The 16,304-nt window shown below is 51.4% G+C and overlaps 1 long non-coding RNA gene across 7 annotated transcripts in view; it reads left to right on the forward strand.

Annotated features, from left to right (window-relative positions):
• Positions 1 to 16,304, forward strand: part of LOC135319576 (uncharacterized) — a 115,001-nt gene that overhangs the window by 74,950 nt on the left and 23,747 nt on the right. For all 7 annotated transcript variants that reach the window (XR_010378322.1, XR_010378320.1, XR_010378323.1 and 4 more), the window contains exon 2: positions 7,669 to 7,801. This is a non-coding gene — a long non-coding RNA (uncharacterized LOC135319576). The remainder of the gene's footprint in view (positions 1 to 7,668; positions 7,802 to 16,304) is intronic.

Raw genomic sequence — 16,304 nt, forward strand, 5'->3', positions numbered from 1 at the left:
CCTGTCCCTCCATCCTCCTGACAAAGGACCTCAGGAAGGCTATTCACATCCCTCTGGGTGGTTCGGGCTCTTGAATTACATTGCCCTTATCTCTAGAGCAGTTGCCGGGGTTAGTGATTACATCCTGGGCAGCATGGTTAAGGGCACAGAGTCTGGAACCAGACTGGCTGGATTCATGTTCCTGTTTTGCACTTAATACCTTTGTTGACTTGGGCAAGTCGCTCGACCTCTCTGAGTCTCAGTTTTCTTATCCCAAAATAGGGATGCTACCAATACCTACCTCATAGGGTTGCTATGAGGATGAAATGAATTTCTTTTTGTAAAGGACTTAGAACTGTGTCTGGCACCCTGTGAGAACTAGACGAAAGTTGAAGGTAATAAAGTACTGTTGTGGTTTGGGTTCCCTAGAAGCTGCACCCAAGACAGATTCGGGCGCCTGGGACTCGTTGAGGGATCCTTGCAGGAGAATGGGGAGGAGGGGAGGAAGACAGAAGAATATGGAGAAGACTTAAGTAAGGATATAGTCTCAGCTGGGGTCTGGCTGCTCCGCTTTGGAACAGCAGCTGCTCCATAGAAGCAGCCTCACCCTGAGGCAAGGGCAGGGGTTATGGAGAAGAGATGCAACTTTTTGCCTATTATCATTCAGTCCTTGCCTATGGGATGCTGTTAGTGCAGGGAGAGTGGAACCTCCCAGGAGAGGTGAATTCTATTTGCCAAAGACAATTCTAGAGAAGAAGGAGACTGTGAGCCATTAGCAGCTAACATTTGCAGCAGCTGGGCGATGGATGTGTCAACCCAGCAAAAAGAATCTGGGCAGGGCACCAACAGTGCTAGCTTAGAGCACTAGGACCAGACCCCTCAAATCCCCCTTTGCCCACTGAAGGGAGGATGCTGTCCTTGGTCCTGGCCCTTCCCTTCCAGTACTTCCAGCAGGGTTAGGCTTCCTCTCCTACTCCACCTCCAGCAAGGAATCAAAACTCTCATTAAGAGATAGAGAAATTCAAGGGCATTCCCAACCCCTGCACCACTTTATCAGCTCCCACCAGCCCCCTCCTAGCAGAGGGCTCTCCCAAGGGCCCCTGAGCTCAGGAGGTTCTGACTCCTGGCACTCAGACAGGGTCCAACCTTCTGGTGATATCTTAGCCCCAGCCCCTCCCCCGACCCCCGGGTCCCTGTGGTGGGGACTTAGCCGTGCAGGAATTTCTATCACACCATGAGCACCTTGGAGGAAAATCGGCAAAATTAATTGGAAATTAAAGTCACCAAATGAACACTGAATTAAGAAACCATTAACTCCAAATGACTGCTGGGAGGGAGCGGAAGTTAATTACAAAGGCCGCCTGGCTATTTTGCGTGTTTTCAGCATCACAGTTATCATCTTAGATCCTGACGTCTGAGTCTGATTAACATTCTGCAGCCGTCAGTATTGCTTTTGGTAAGACACGTGGCCCTCCCCAGGTATCCATGACCAGCTCCGGCACTGAGGAAGCCTCCCCACTGCCCAAGACAGGGCCTCCCCACAGACTCCCTGCTTGATGCACAGGAGCCTCTTCCCACAGCTGCCCCCTGCCTCAGCGTCCTCTAAGGGAAGTCGTTGCCAGTGGTGTCCCAGGGCGCCTTTGCCCACACATTATCATCGCATAATGGGCACCACCATCCACCTCATTAGGCTCTGCTGGGGATCAGGATTAAATGAGATAAAATGGAAGAAGCACATGGTTTATTAGCCAAGAGGGCTGTGGGAGAGAGTTGGGGGAGGGGGAAGCTAACTGCTCGCAAGAGAACCTCCCAGATGTACTGCCCTGAAAGGCAACTCTGGGTCAACTGTCCTCTCTCCCTGGGAACAATCTACCACAATAGGTATGACTATAGGTTGGAAGCTCCACAAAGGCAAGGGATTTTGTTGTTTTGTTCACAGTCCTATCTCCGGAGCCTAGGTCTTGCCTAGAACAATAAATATTTATTGAATGAATGAGTGAATTGGAACCCCCAAGAAACCTTCATTTGCTCATTTGCTGAGGGAAAGGAGCTGTTTGCAATGGCCATCCAACTGCTGGGAGCCAGGGTATCTCAACTGAAGGATGTGGTTGAGGCCATTACGATCTGTCACTGGTTCTGTGGCAAAGCTGGTCCCCTTCTATCTCATCTTGCATCCCTATTTCCCTCCCCCATTCTCTATATTATGTCCCAGAGTAATTTTTCTAAAACCTATATCTAATCATGCCCCTCCCCAGCCTGGTACTTTTTAATGACTCTTTGCTGCCTGCAGAGTAAACTGTAACAATATGGCATTGGAAACCCCTGGAGATGTTTAGTCCCCAGAGCTTCCCTTCCAGAATGTTGCTTCTCCAGGAAGCCCTTCCCAACCACTGTGAACCTGCGTTCTCTCTTCTGTGACCTTTGTCTTAAATTTAGCACACAACCAGACATTTTCTAATATTTTGACTCTATATTTAGTGCCCTAGGAGTGATTTTTTCCCCTCTCCATATTGATTATAATCTGCTTGAGCAAATGGATTAGTATATTCTTGGGCCTCCCACAGAAAATGCAGGAAAGGGCCAAGAACACAGAGGTCTCATTATGAAGGACACTGGTTGCTCAGTCAGTGCATTCATCAGCTTCCCCTCCTTGCATTCCCCTACCACATTCTCTTACCATAGCTTTTGGCATATCTCTGCTCGGTAATTCTCACACTGTCTTGTAAGCACTGATTTTCTCATCTGGCCTTGTCCCCTGGGCTGTGGGATCTTGGAGAATAAGGGATGAATGCCCTTTCTCCCTGAATTCCCAGCAACTGGCACAGTGCCTGGCACCCTCAATAAACAAGAAATGATTAAAATGATCCTTCCCTGGCTCTGCTTTCTCATCCTGCTCTTGGACAGAGCCTTACCTATGCATTCCATAGCATCCCCTTCATCTCTTACTCATTTATCCATTTGCTTGTTCAGCAACTCTTTATTAAACGTCAGCTATGTGTCAGGTACGAGTTTAGATACTGGAGACAGCGATGAAAAGACAAGCAGTTTAGACATCCTCATTTCTCTATCGTACAATGAGTACCTTGAGGTTGGGAACATGCCTGGTCACCTCCATGGTTCCATTACTTAGCATAGGGCTTGTCCCATAAAGTGTTCACCGAGTGTCTACTGAATTAATCAGTAGTGCATCTAATTGGCTTCATTCCCCTTTTAAGCCTGTGGTCTCTTGTTCATTCTATGAGATTTTAGAGGGACTAGAATTGCCATAAGGCTGGAGCCACACAAAAGGCCAACACATTGGGAAGACGATTTCGTTCAACAAACATTTCCTAAAAATGTCCCTACCCTCAAGAAGCCCACAGTCCAAAGGAGAAGGCAAAGATAAGCACAGAGAGATAACCTTGTGAGGTAAGTGCAAGATCAGAGGGACAGTGGGACACTGGTACAGGAGTGGTTCTAGCACAGATGAGGGGATGCTTTCTTTTTCCCTGGAGGTGGGGAGAGGGCTTCCTGGAGAAGGGGGTTCTTGATCTGGGCAGTCAATCAAAAGTGTGCCATGAAGACAAAGCGGGAAAAGCAGAGGGAATGGAATATGCAAAGACACAGTGAAGGCCTAGGACGTTTGGGGAATTTCTGGTGGAAGCTCAACAATGCTAGAGCTTATGAGATAAAAGAGAGGGTGGAGGGGCAGGCAAGATAGAGGCTATGTTGTAGCCTAAAGCCTAAGAAGCACAGGCTTTATCGTGTAAGCTGGGAGAGACTCAGATGTTGTTATAGCCTCTTGAAAAGACAGCAGAGAAAGAGAAAATGAAAATCCATACGGGAGAAATAATATGAACCCAGCAGGTGGGGTGAGATGTTTGCCTATAGGCCTTGCCTGGCCAGCGTCCACTCACCCTTCACCCTGTGGGTAGGAGCATTTTCCTCTGTGGAACAGCTCTCTGCCTGTCTGAGTTCATCTATCCAGTGGGGTTACCTACCCAACATCCACCCACCACGTAGCCCAAGCCTGGCCAATCACAATATTCCACTCCTCTGGCCAGTGATTGGCTCAGAGGTGATCATGTGATCCCACCTGAGCCACTGAGACTCAGTTCTGGGCTCTTTTGTGAGAAAGGAGGGGATGTCTCTTCTGCTGAGGATGTTGAGAGGATGTGAGGAGCTGAAGCTGTTTGCAGCCCTTTGCTAGGGCTGAATGAAGCCAATTTTGAGGAACACAGAACCAAAAGATTATGTGCCACTCAGTTCTGGTGGAATCATCTGACTGCTGGAAGCAGTAAGCTGTATTTTTGGACTTTTCAGAGAAATTTTTTAAATTAGGCTAATTTGGATTAGGCTTCTGTTATTTCTAACTAAGAAAGTCCTAACACTGAAAAAGGTTAAAAAGAAGCATGAGTTTCTTAGGGGTAAATACGAGATTCACCGCTGGCACTGTCTAAACTAAAGGCTTGGCTCAGGGAAGGTAAGCAGAAGGCTGTGTGTCTAAGATGAATGAGTTTGGGAAACACCTGTGGGAAGAAGCGAAAGAACACAACTGAGTTAGTATTTGAGAACAGTAGTTTGAATTTAAAGAGATGAGATTATATCTAGGACTCATACAGGTAGGGAAGCCTGTTTATCGAGGAATGGAGGGAGCTAGGGAAACACCCCATCCTGAGTTAGGGAGGAAAAGTAGGGATAAATGGAATCATCAATAATACAAGATTGTGCACAGAACAAAAATCTTCTGCCCTAAAGTGAATAAACTAGAGCAGGGGCTGGCAACTTATTTCCTGTAAAGGGCCAGTTAGTAAATATTTAGGCTTTGTGGGTCATATGGTCTCTTTTGCAACCACTCAACTCTGCTATTGTAGAGCAAAAGCAGCCATAGACGATAAGTAAAAAAGTGAACATAGCTATGTTCCAATAAAACTTTATTTATAAAAACAGATGGTGAGCCATATTTGGCTGTGAGTCATAGTTTGCTGACTCTTGAACTAAAGAATATAGACTGTTTAGTGCTATAAACAGAGCCATGTGAGAGCATGTGTCTGGAACTCAAAAATCATTTTCAGTTTATCCCTACCTTGCCTGCCATAGAGGAATTCTTCAGTTTTGTAACAAGGGTGATGCTAGGGTGGACTGTCATTCCCATAAAGCCCTCTACATCTTGTTTTAAAGACTCAGCCTTGAAGCTAAATAGAGACGGGCAGCAGGTTGTGGGAAGCAGCAGCCAGTACCAAGGACAGTGCCACTCCTTGGAGGGCAAGGTTGGTTTGGGAGCCCCCTGGTTCCATACAGGTAGAAAAGGCCTTTGATCAGGGGCCAACAAGGACATCTTTGCATCTCCTATTATGAGGTGGGGGAGAAGAAAATGGCCTGGAGATCCCAAGAAGTGTCCTTAGATCTGGGTGCTTGACTCCACAGGCTGACCCCGGGACCATGTAACCAGTGAGAATGAATCTTTTTCCCTAAATGATAAGCCACAATTTCATGTTAGTATGCCTAGGTGATGTGAATAAAAAGGGTGCCTGGAAGGGATCTTGGAAAGTCACTTTAGCTCATGCTGTCTCCTCTTCCTCACCTGTCAAGTGGAAATAATAATCACTTCCCTGCCTTGCTGCAGGGTCATTATGATTATCAAATGAGACAGTGGGCAGAAAAGTACTGTGAGCATCAGAAAGTACAGATGGGAGCTTAGTCCAGATGTCCAGCTCACCCTCTGACCTGCCATGACTCTCATCTCTTTTCTTTCTTATCATTAAAAAAAAAAATTGATTTTTCTTTCCAAGTGATGTAGAGAAAAAAAGCCAAACTAGTTTCAGCCTTACTACCTGTGGTAAGCATTGCTGCCTTACCCCACATCCACCCCACCTACCAGTCATTTTTCCCATGAACAGAGCTTAGGCTGTGTTCAGAGGCAACCTCCTCTAGAAGGTGGTGGGTTTCATTAAGGCAGTCATAGTGGCCCCATTTCTCTTGCCAACTGTTGTTTAGGAATGGATATTTGAACAGTTCTGGCCAATGAGATGTGAGAGGAAGACTGCTGGGAGGTATGGATAATAAACCCATATTGATTTTCTTTTTTTAAATTAAAGGGAACACGTAGGAAGGACTGATCTCTCTCAGAATAAGAGTGAAGCCAGTAGTGGAAAAGCAGAGCCAGAGCTGGTCCCGGAGCCCCTGAGCCCACCGCCCACATTTGGGCCTCTTGTTCTGTGAGATACTAAAATTTCTTATTGTTTGGTCCTGTTGGGCGAGAGGTTTCTCTTACCTACATCCAAAGGCGTCCTCACTAGCAATCACTGCTCATGAGGAGACGGCCAAGGAACGCTGGATGCTCACGGGTACACACCTCCTCCTAGAGCCTCTCTCTCCCCCCACAGTTCCTCCTCACCTTCTTTTCAGGGCTTCATCTGGAAACAAAACTGACAAGCCATATGCTCCCCAGGCCTGCATTCATCTTTAATTAATCCTTGGAGGCAGAATGCTGGAACCACGGGGAAGAGGGTTGGCTGTAAGCAGTGTGGTCCCATTTCCCGACCCTCCCCTAGACCTAAAGAATTTCCCCCGCCACTCACATGCCTCTCCACTCAGTGCTCGGGGACAGAGCATTTTTAGGGAAATATTTACTCTGCCTTGGACCAAGAATGGAAGAAGGAACTTTGTGGCTCTTGGTGTTTGTGCTTGAGAAGATCCGGGAGTTAAGGCTCATTCCTTTGGGTCACAGAGCCAGGTCTGGGCCCTTAGAGTTTATCTCAGAGCTAGGGTCTGGGATGGGTTTGTCTGAGATGGACAGCTAAACTCATTTCCAGAGTAAAGAAGCAACTAATTATGAGTTAGTCCCTCTTGGCTCCACCAGGCATCAGCTCTCCTTGAACCCAAGACTGTCAAAGCCAATGGATGCTCAAAAGCATAGAGGGTGTGGCTGAGTTAGGGGTAGGGGTATGACATGAGAGGAGCCATGGGGAAGCCCAGGACTTCCAAATAAGATGAACTAGATCAGGTGATCAGGGGTCCAGGCTGAGTCAGCAGAAGCATAAGGTGAGATGCCTGTTCTCAGGATAACTGTCACACCGTCCCCCCAGCCCCCACCCCACCCCAACAGCTCAGGTTCCACCTCCGGGACCTGCAGTGACTCAGAGATGCATCCGGCTCAGAGATGTTTTCTTTTCATCTAATAAGGAAACAAAAGAAAAGAAAAGAAAAAGGATGAGGGAAGAGAGTGTTTAAGATGCCCTCAGCTAAGAACTGCAGCCGTCCTTTCATGGTGGCTGTTAAAAGTCTGGGCACACACAGGGCCTGCCTCCTAAGGCTCAGCCTGGGAGGAGGCAGCGAGCTGAGTGGGCAGGCCAGGTGCAAGCTTGCCCGAGGGACCCTGCCACCAGCCCTCACTCGGGCCCAGCTTCCCCTTCCCTGACCTCCAGGCCCACAGCCCTGGGTTCCCATTTTTGCCCCCGTTCTCATTAGCCCAGCTTCCTTCTCCACAGCCTGGGGCACTGGAAGGAGCCCTCAGCCAAGGTCAGGAGAGCAGCTCTGCCGGGATCTGCTGCGTGGCTCTATAGACAAACCCCTCCCCTCCTGATCCCGGGCTCCTGTCCTGGTGGGGGAAGGGGGAGGTGGATGTATCCATCTCTAGGGGCCTTAGGGTATTAACTGGATCCTGTTTTTTCTCTTTGTCTCCTCTGTGTGCGTCTGGACATGCCTCAGGGTGCCTGCTCCTCAGAGCTTCATCTAAGGAAGATCTCTGCCAGCGACCTGTGGCAATGAGCACACAACTGAGGAACCTGTCCTTGTGAGACAGCATCCTTGAAAAAGTGACGTTTAAGCCAACATCCAAATGGTAAGTAGGATTAGCCAGGCGGAGAGGGAGCACAGCATGTGCAAAGGCCCAGGGGTGGGAAGGAGCTTGGAACCCTGGAATGAGAAAAAGAGCCAGTGAGACTGGACACGGCAGATTTGGAGGAGAAGGGGAGAAAGGGTCAGAGGAGGGAGCGTGGCAGGCGTGTGGGGTCTTGGAGAGGCCTCAAGACATTTGGACTTAACCTTGCCTGTTTCCTTCTATCCTCCCTCCAACTCGCTGTCTCTGCTCCCTTATGGCTTCTGCTCCTTGGTAATTTCAGCTGCACAGACCCAGCTCAGCCTGTCCGGAGGCCTCTGTCTCCTGGCTTTTCTTTTCTGTATCAGGTTTTGCTGTTAACAAGTACATGCTGTAGGAATCCCTTCCCCAGCAGCAGCATGGCCCCCATTTCCTGGGCACAGCGTCGCTGCTCCCCACAACGACCCTGAGACCATGGTCCCCATTTTACAGAAGCCAAAACCAACATCAGAGAGGTGAGATCACACACCCAAGAAAACTCAGCTGGCAAACGGCAGAGCCGGGATTGGGACCCACATGAGTCTGACACCAAACACCCCCCTGTTCCCTGCCACCCGCGTTGTTTCTCCTGATGCTAGGAGGCTGCAGGCAGGGATGTGTGGGCATAGGGGCTCCATCGTGATAGGCTCCTCATGGGAGCTGACAGGCCCCGGGCTTCTGCAGGCTGGTCTGGCGCTCTGAGAGGTGAGCATCTTCCCACAATGCGGGTGGACAGTGGGCAGAACCTGGACCCCCGGGAGCACCGAGGCAGGGCGTGGAGTCCTGGGGTGCTCGAAATGCCTGAGACCATGGCATCTGCAGCCAGTCTGCCAGCCTGTCCTGAGGGCTCCATCTTTTCTGAGCCTGCGGTCCACTGTGGAACCAGGAGCCAGTGGCATCTAAGGCCCTGCCATGGGGGTCCCCCAGCTGAACCAAAGACCCTCATAGATCTAGACAATACTTTATCTACAGGGCACCTCGGTACCACGTGCCTGAGATCAGTCTTGTCGAGTGGATGGATTTCACCCCTTGATTGTGCTTGACGTTGCTGAAGCTAAATGAGCCTGTGTTTCCTTCAGCACATTCCTTCCAGGTCATTCTGTTCACTTTTCTCAACCCTCTTCAACTCCAGCTTCCCTCTGACAAACATAAAAACCTCACACTTGCTTTTTACTGATAGATGACATTTCCCAGTGGATTCAGCGCTATCATAGTAGGCTGAGTAATAGCCCCCAAAGATGTCAGGTCCTAATCCCTGGGACCTGTAAGATTTATCTGGAAAAGGGGTCTTCGTGGGTGTGATTAAGTTAAGGCTCTTGAGATGGGGAGAGTATCCCGGAGCAGCGGGGTGGGCCCCAGACACCATCACACGTATCCTTAGAGGAGGGAGGTAGAGGGAGATTAGGAGTGATGCGGCCACAGGCTGAGGGCGCCACAGCCTCCAGAGTTTGGAAAAGGCAAGGAATGGACTCTCCCCTAGAGCCCCCGGGGGAGTGTGGCTCTGCTGAATCCTTGATTTCAGCTCAGTGTTACTGATTTCAGACTTTTGACCTCCAGAACCGTGAGGGAGTAAATTTCTGTTGTTTTAAGCTCCCTGGTTTTTGGTACTTTGTTATGGCAGCCCCAAGAGACTACTACAATAATTTAAAACAAATCAGAGCTGCAGGGAACTAAATAAACTGTTTGCAAACCTGAAAAGTCACCCTGGACGTTATGACAGTCCCCTAGGCTGAGAGCTTGATGCTATTCAATGCACCCAATTTACAGAGAAGAAAACTGAGGCCCAGAGAAAGGCAAGGACTTGCCCAAGGTCACAAAAGTGCTTACTGGCAGAGACAGGACTGGAACCCAAGAAACTCAGCTCTCAGTCCTCCTATGGCATTAGGAGCCCTTGATTCCCCTATCTGGGGAAGGAGAAGGGTCTAGAAAGGTCTGATGAATCAGAAAAGTGAGATTGAGGCCAGGCTGGAAAAAACCTGGAACAGCACATCCTGGCGTTGGCAGCTTATCTGAAAGATAAAAGGTGCAGATGTTCCAATATGTTTTCTCACTAAAAAGTAGTTTCCAGAGATGGTGAGAAGTGTCAGATCTGATTTATAAGGCCTTAAGGAAAGACTACATCTATAAACCCCTTGATGGAAATCAAAATTGGGCACCTATCAGTCAGGAGAAGCATCTGGTGGGGAAACAGTGCAGAAGGGAAGGACAAGGGGCTGGGCTAAGAAAGGGACGAGAGCCAGGGCCAGGGCCAGTGAGAGGGGCGGAATGCCAGCCTCAGAATCCGCAAACTTCCCAGCTTTGCTGAAGACTAGCCCTTGCCATGAGCAGGAGACATGGGCAGATGGAGCCGAACCCTAGCAGGTATACACGCTGCATGCACATGTGTGCTCAGAAGCACACACAGGACCCAGGCGTGTACACACACACACACACACACACACACACACACACACACACACGAGGGTTGGAGCCAAGCCTGGGCACAAGAAAGAGCTAGTCATAATTTGTCAGTTGCCCTTTGGGTTACACTTTAAGTCCAAAAGCCAAGTGGAAGCATGTGGCCATAATTTATCCCCCTGGCATCACAGCTCTAGCCTAGATCCCCAGCCACGTGGCCAAGAACCACACAGCTTCCTCTCTTAGCGGTCTCCTGCTGAGCTTACCGAGGGCCCCTGTCCCCTCCCTTATGTCACCCTGCTGGGTCCCCAGCACAGGAAACGGCAGATCCAAATCCCCATGAACCATCCTCAGACTCAAATGCTCCAGGATTTAGGAAGCACTTTTTTTTTTTTCTAACTACTTTTTAACCATTTTAAAAATTGAAGTTTGGTTAATTAAAGTGATTCAGTTTTCTAAATATATGTATGCATATATGCATACATATATATAAACACTCTTTTGTCTAACTATTTTTAAGGGGAGAGACAAGTTTTCAGCTTAGAGGGAAGAGAGGGCTCAGTATAGCAGCTGACCTGGGAAACAGAGTCTCACAGGCCTGAGCCTCCAGGCACATTTCTTCATCTCAGAATGACCGTTGTCTTGGGGAGCAGGAGAAATATACCCAAGAAAACCAGCCCAGCAACCTGGGCCAGAACAGAGTACAAGGCACACAGCAGAAGGTGAGGGCGCCCTAGACAGTGGGCCCCCTTGGCTTGGGGCAGGCAGCTGCCAACTCAGCACAGCCACTTGGGGTACAGGGACCAGAAGGAGACTCGCTGGAACCCTGGGCAGAAGGACTGGGCACCAGGGAAAGGAATGATGGTTACCACGATTCTGTGCTGAGGTTTTGCTGTGCTGTTGCTGTTCTTTGAGAACCTCCCTAAATAGTCTGGAGGCAGGCCCAACACCAGGGGAAGACCAGGGAACAGTGTTTGCTGTGCCCGGCCCAGGCTGCCGCATCCACTCAGAGAGGGAGCAGGCTCTTTCCCTGAGCAGGGACAAGCATAGGCTCCTGACAAGCAGGCCAGGACGGCTGGACTCCGGCTCAGGTCTCGTCTTGCCCTGCTTCCTTAAAAGCTTGTATGGAGACAGATTGGGTCAGGGCACGGGGGCTTGGCCCCAGCTCCCGTGGCTGGGGGTGGCACTTCCACACAGTCCAGTCTCCATTCTGCTATGTCGTGTGCTCACTGTCCACAGGTCTGTCTCCCTGCCAGGCTGAGACAGTTCTTCCCTGACCCCAACATTGCCCAGGCCCCACCTGGACCAGGGCCTGCCCAGGGAGCCCCCATCTTGGGAGAGGTGAGGGGATGCCCATCAGGAGCCCCCGGGTTCTGCATGGAGACTTCAAAGGTCCCCTCTCCTCCAGACTCAGGGACGCACTACCTTTTTTTAGGGCCCTCCTGGTGACAGAAGATGGAAACTGAATTTGAGCCAGTTAGGCACCAAGGGGATGGTACTGGGTCACAAAACCAAATGTTGGGGAAGGCCAGGGAGCCGCAAGCCCCGGGGAGACTGGCCGTGAGACTCCTGCAGCACAGGCTCCCTCTCTTGGCCTCTCCTCTCTGCTGGCTGGGGGTGCCAGCCCCCTTTTCTCATGCTAGACTTCTCTACAGCTGGAACCTTGCCCATGGGCAGCTCCAGGGTTCCCTCTGCCGAAAGCTCTCTGCAGAGAAGGAGGAGCTCTTTTTTGGGCTCTAAAATTTCAAATCCCAAGGAAGGATGCTGCTTGGCCAGGCTTCTTTGGTCATGTACCTGGCCCTTTGGGTGGGAAGTGGGGTGGAAGGTGGGAGGTGGGGGGCTCTGTGATTGGCAGCTCCCTGAGAAGCAAGGAGAAGGGCTGGGCAGAAAAAGCACTGAGTCTTAGATCACCTACAACATTCTCTCCTCCTCTGAGCTGGCAGGAGTCAGAAGTAGGGGGCGGCACCAGTGGGAAAGGGTACAGGTGACATGCAGAGGCTCTCAGGTCTCTTACTTCCCTGTCGCCTATCAGATCAGCTCTCCAGCCCTCTCTTTGGCATTTAAGTCCATTACCAGCTCCTCCCCCACGACCCTGCCTCTCCAACTCCTCCTGCCCAAACCCTCCCTCCACTCAGGTAGCTTCACTCACAGCAGAGCAGAGTGGTTACGAGCATGGTCTCTGGAACTAGACTGTCTGGGTTCAAATCACAGCCCTGCCACTTATTAGCTGTGTGACTTTGGGCAAGTTACTTAACTTCTCTGTGCCTTAGTTGTAGTGAAGATTAAATAAATGCAGGCATGCAAAACCACCTGGAGCAATGCCTGGCACACAGTAAGCTGTCACAAAGTGTTAGCTGTTACCCTGGCACCTCAGTTCACACCGTCCCCCACCTAGGCTGCCCCTCTTCTTGTCCTAAGGTGCCGCTGTGGACACTCCTCATTTCAGAATCCCTGTGGCACTCAGGGTCGGGCATCTGTGGCAAAGATTCATCTTCCCAGTGGGTCCAGGTTCCCTTCTTGTGGTGCACTCTGTCCCCAGAGCACTAGCATGTCTAGGCACACTGGGGTGTCAGAAAATGCTTGGACTCCCTTCCCCTGCAGGACAGGCCAACAGTGGAAAGATGCTGTTAGCCACCGTAGAGACCAGCACGGATGGAGGCCATTAGAGCTAAGCAAGCATGGCTCCTTCTCCCAGCTGCCGTCCCCCTGGAGGTCAGGAAGTCCCTGTACCTGTGACATCACACCTTCACCCATAAAAATAGCCAGCACATCTTAGCAGCCTGGGCACAGCCTGCTCTGGGAGGCAGCAGGTCAGCACCTGCTGGATGATGGATGACGCCCCTCCTTTCTGGCCCCAGAGCAGGGAAGACGTGCACCACTGGTGGAGGCCTCTGAGCCTGGGAGAGATGGGAGAGGCGGGAAGATGAAGTCCAGGTTTTCCAAATTTAATTCTGGAAACTAAAGCCTGTCTGGGTCCCTGTACCTGATGCGAGGTCTTGCCCTGGCTCTGGAACTGGGTCTCTGGCCCTGCCCCTGCCTTTGTTCCTCCCAGTCCCTAGCCTGTCTTGGCTACAGGAGTACCTAGGGCTGTGGGTGGCTGGGCAGGCAGAGGACAGCATGACAGAGGTTTAAGGAAGACAAACACAGATTAGTCAAGGTCTGTCAGGCCCAATTACATCTCCAAGGAGCCTGACAGTGACATTATTTAGTCTTTGGGCCCTTCTGAAGCAGATACACTGGACTCCACTGCCTCCCAGAGGGCCTCCCTTGGGCTCTGGCCACAAAGAGGGCCTGGGTGCCCCTCCTGGCTCTTTGAGTGAGTCAGGACCAGAGTAAGTGCCTACCAGTCCTTCTGGGCTTGGCGAATGGCCAGGGGCGGGGAGGGGCATCCACATGTCCTTCCATCCTGGGGGGATGCAGACAGTGGCAACTAGCAGGCTAGGGTCACCGTTGGGTCCAGGGCCCCCCAATCTTTCTGTTCCCCAGCATCTTGGAGGTTATAGGAAGCAGCAGTGGCTTGGAGAAGAGCCCCGCATGCCCTTGTGTATGTGTGTGTAGAAGCAGTGGCTTGTGACAATGGTCTGCAAGTGTCACGTGCTCTGAGGTGTATGTGTGAGCTTGAAGATAGTGCTCAGAGGTGAGTGTAGAATAATGGGGATAGTGTGTGGTGGAAGGTGTCTGTGTGTGTGCTTGTGAAGGTGAAAGCTCGGGAGGCTTCCTGGAGGCAGAGACAGTGAAGGAGGCTCCTGGTATATGTATCTGGACTAATCCCCTTTATCCTCATATCCCATTTCTATCCCTCCTGGCAAAGAGTGGGGCCAGATAATTCCAAACGCCAAGTCTATTTAACTTGGGGCCTCATTACAGAATTATTTTTTCCATCAGAAAATTTGCTGAAGCAAAACGGTGTTTGGTTTCAGCAAATATTAAGCCAGTTTGCTTTCCCAGAGCTCATGCTGGAGGGAGGGGGCTGAGGGGCCGGGAGCCATGGGAGACCAACTGGGGGCCCTATTTGGCAGGGAGAACCCTCTGTGAGCCTCCTCACTCCCCAGTGGGCCGCCCACTTCTCTACCTTTGCCTGTGTGTCGTTCCCTCTGCCTGGAACGGTCTCCTTTCCCCTCCCCCACGTGATGGACAACTGCTCTGCTGTCAGGGATTGGTTACCTGCCACCTCCGGGAAGCCATCGGATTTCCCTCCCCTCGCCACCCCCCCACTCCCGCACCCACATCTTGCACCACGTTGTCCCTGCTCCTCTGATCTGTGAGTCTATACGTCTCCCCCAGCAAACTGGGGTTTCCTTGCAGAGAGGATTCTGTTCAGTTCTCTAACCCCAGCACAGTAGCTACTTTTTAAAAGTTAGCACATACTGGCCGCCTGCTCTGCGCCAGGCACGTTACAAAGAGAGCCCCTCTTTAATTCCTCAGAACAGCCTGATCTGGGCTCCCTTCCTAGTGTGCCCCTTTCATACAGGACCCTGGGACTCGCCCTGTCTGGGAGAGGAGGTAGGCCTTGAAGCCATGCCTTTCTGACATCAGAGCCGCCGTCACGGCTGGCTCCCTGCAGAGAGAAGTTCAGGACTCGAGGTCCGTGCTGGCCATGCCACTTAGCTCTTTGTCCCCTGAAGCCCTGGCTTCTTTATCCATAAAATGCAAAGGCAGATGCCTCCAGCTTTAAAGCTCTATGCCAGCAGCAGGAAAGGCAACAATTGTGCAGTTGAGTCGACACCTTGTTTTAAAGATGATTCTCTCTGCTTTGTTTAATTACGCCCTTCTGCCCATGGCCTCCGGAAGGCTGGCTGAGCGAGACAGGTGTGTTTCCTCCTGGCAGTTTGGAGCAGGGAACAGAGCCCAGAGCTGGGGTCTCAGACGCTGGGGTTCAGCTCCCACTCTGCGTGGTCTGCACTACCCAGCCCTGGGTCTGGTGTCTGAGGCCAGGGGGAGCCAGCTGAGCCAGATCAGAGCTGGCCTCTGGGGCTGCGAGCCGGGCCGTGTGGGCTCTGAGGGGCCTGACATCCTGAGTGTCCCTAAAACTCAGGCTGAGTCCTGCACAGATCGTCCCCAGCCCCTCCAGGGGAAGCAGAAACCTAAGTCCCCAGCTAGGCAGGCTGGACCGTGGGAGGCAGTGCCCACAGCGCTGGCTGCCTGAGTGCCCAGCTGTGCCCACACTGCCCCTGAGCACTCCCAGACAAGCCCGGCCACACCACACTGGCCAGGACAAAGGAGCCCTGGAAGAATGAATCAATGGGCCGGGAGCCTCTGCATCTGAACGCTTCCCCCAGGGCGTGAATCTCTCCTCCTGCCGCCCAGTCAGCCCGCCCTTTCCCTTGTTCTGTCTCTGCTCCCTCTCCCCTCCCTCGCCTCTTTTCTTTTTTCCCTCTCTCTCCTGCACAGCTGCCTCATAAGAACTCAGGACGGTACTCCACAGCCTTGAAGTGGAGGGAAGGCCGCAGGGTCCAAGTTGTGCTGTTTGTTCTCAATCAGAGAAGGTTCTCGCTGGAGGTAACCCAGCTCAGGCAACCTGAACCCCAATCTGCAGGGACCGTGACTTTCTCACCAGCCTTTGACCTCTCATTAAAATCTCAAACATAGCTGGGAGTTTGCTGAGTTGTGAAGTCACCCCCTACGCACACACACACACACACACACACACACACACATACACACTCACATGCACACACACACACACTCACATGCACACACACACACACACACATGCATGCATCACACCCACCTGATTAGGCCAGAGGCTGAGTGGATGGATGGATAGATGTTTAAGAGATGGAGAGATGGGTGCCACCGTGGGTGGACAAACAAAGCTGGCTCAGCAAGTGAAGGCATGATGGGTGGGAGGCTGGGGGTGAATAGGCAAGCAGAAAGCTGGGGAGCAGAAAGGTGAACACAAGTGTTTTGCATTGTCCGCGTGTGGAGGTGCTGACGGGCACCGCTGGGGGCCAGGCTGATACCCCTGCAAGGTGGTTATGCCGCGCCAGCGCGTACATGGGAACCAAGCGATTACCTTGGTCAGCTTGGACAGCTTCCACACATCCAGGTGAGCTCTGAACAATCTCAGGTCAACAGGACCGGAGGGTGA

The sequence above is a fragment of the Camelus dromedarius genome, chromosome 29, assembly GCF_036321535.1.
Source record: "Camelus dromedarius isolate mCamDro1 chromosome 29, mCamDro1.pat, whole genome shotgun sequence".
Classification (NCBI taxonomy): Eukaryota; Metazoa; Chordata; class Mammalia; order Artiodactyla; family Camelidae; genus Camelus; species Camelus dromedarius.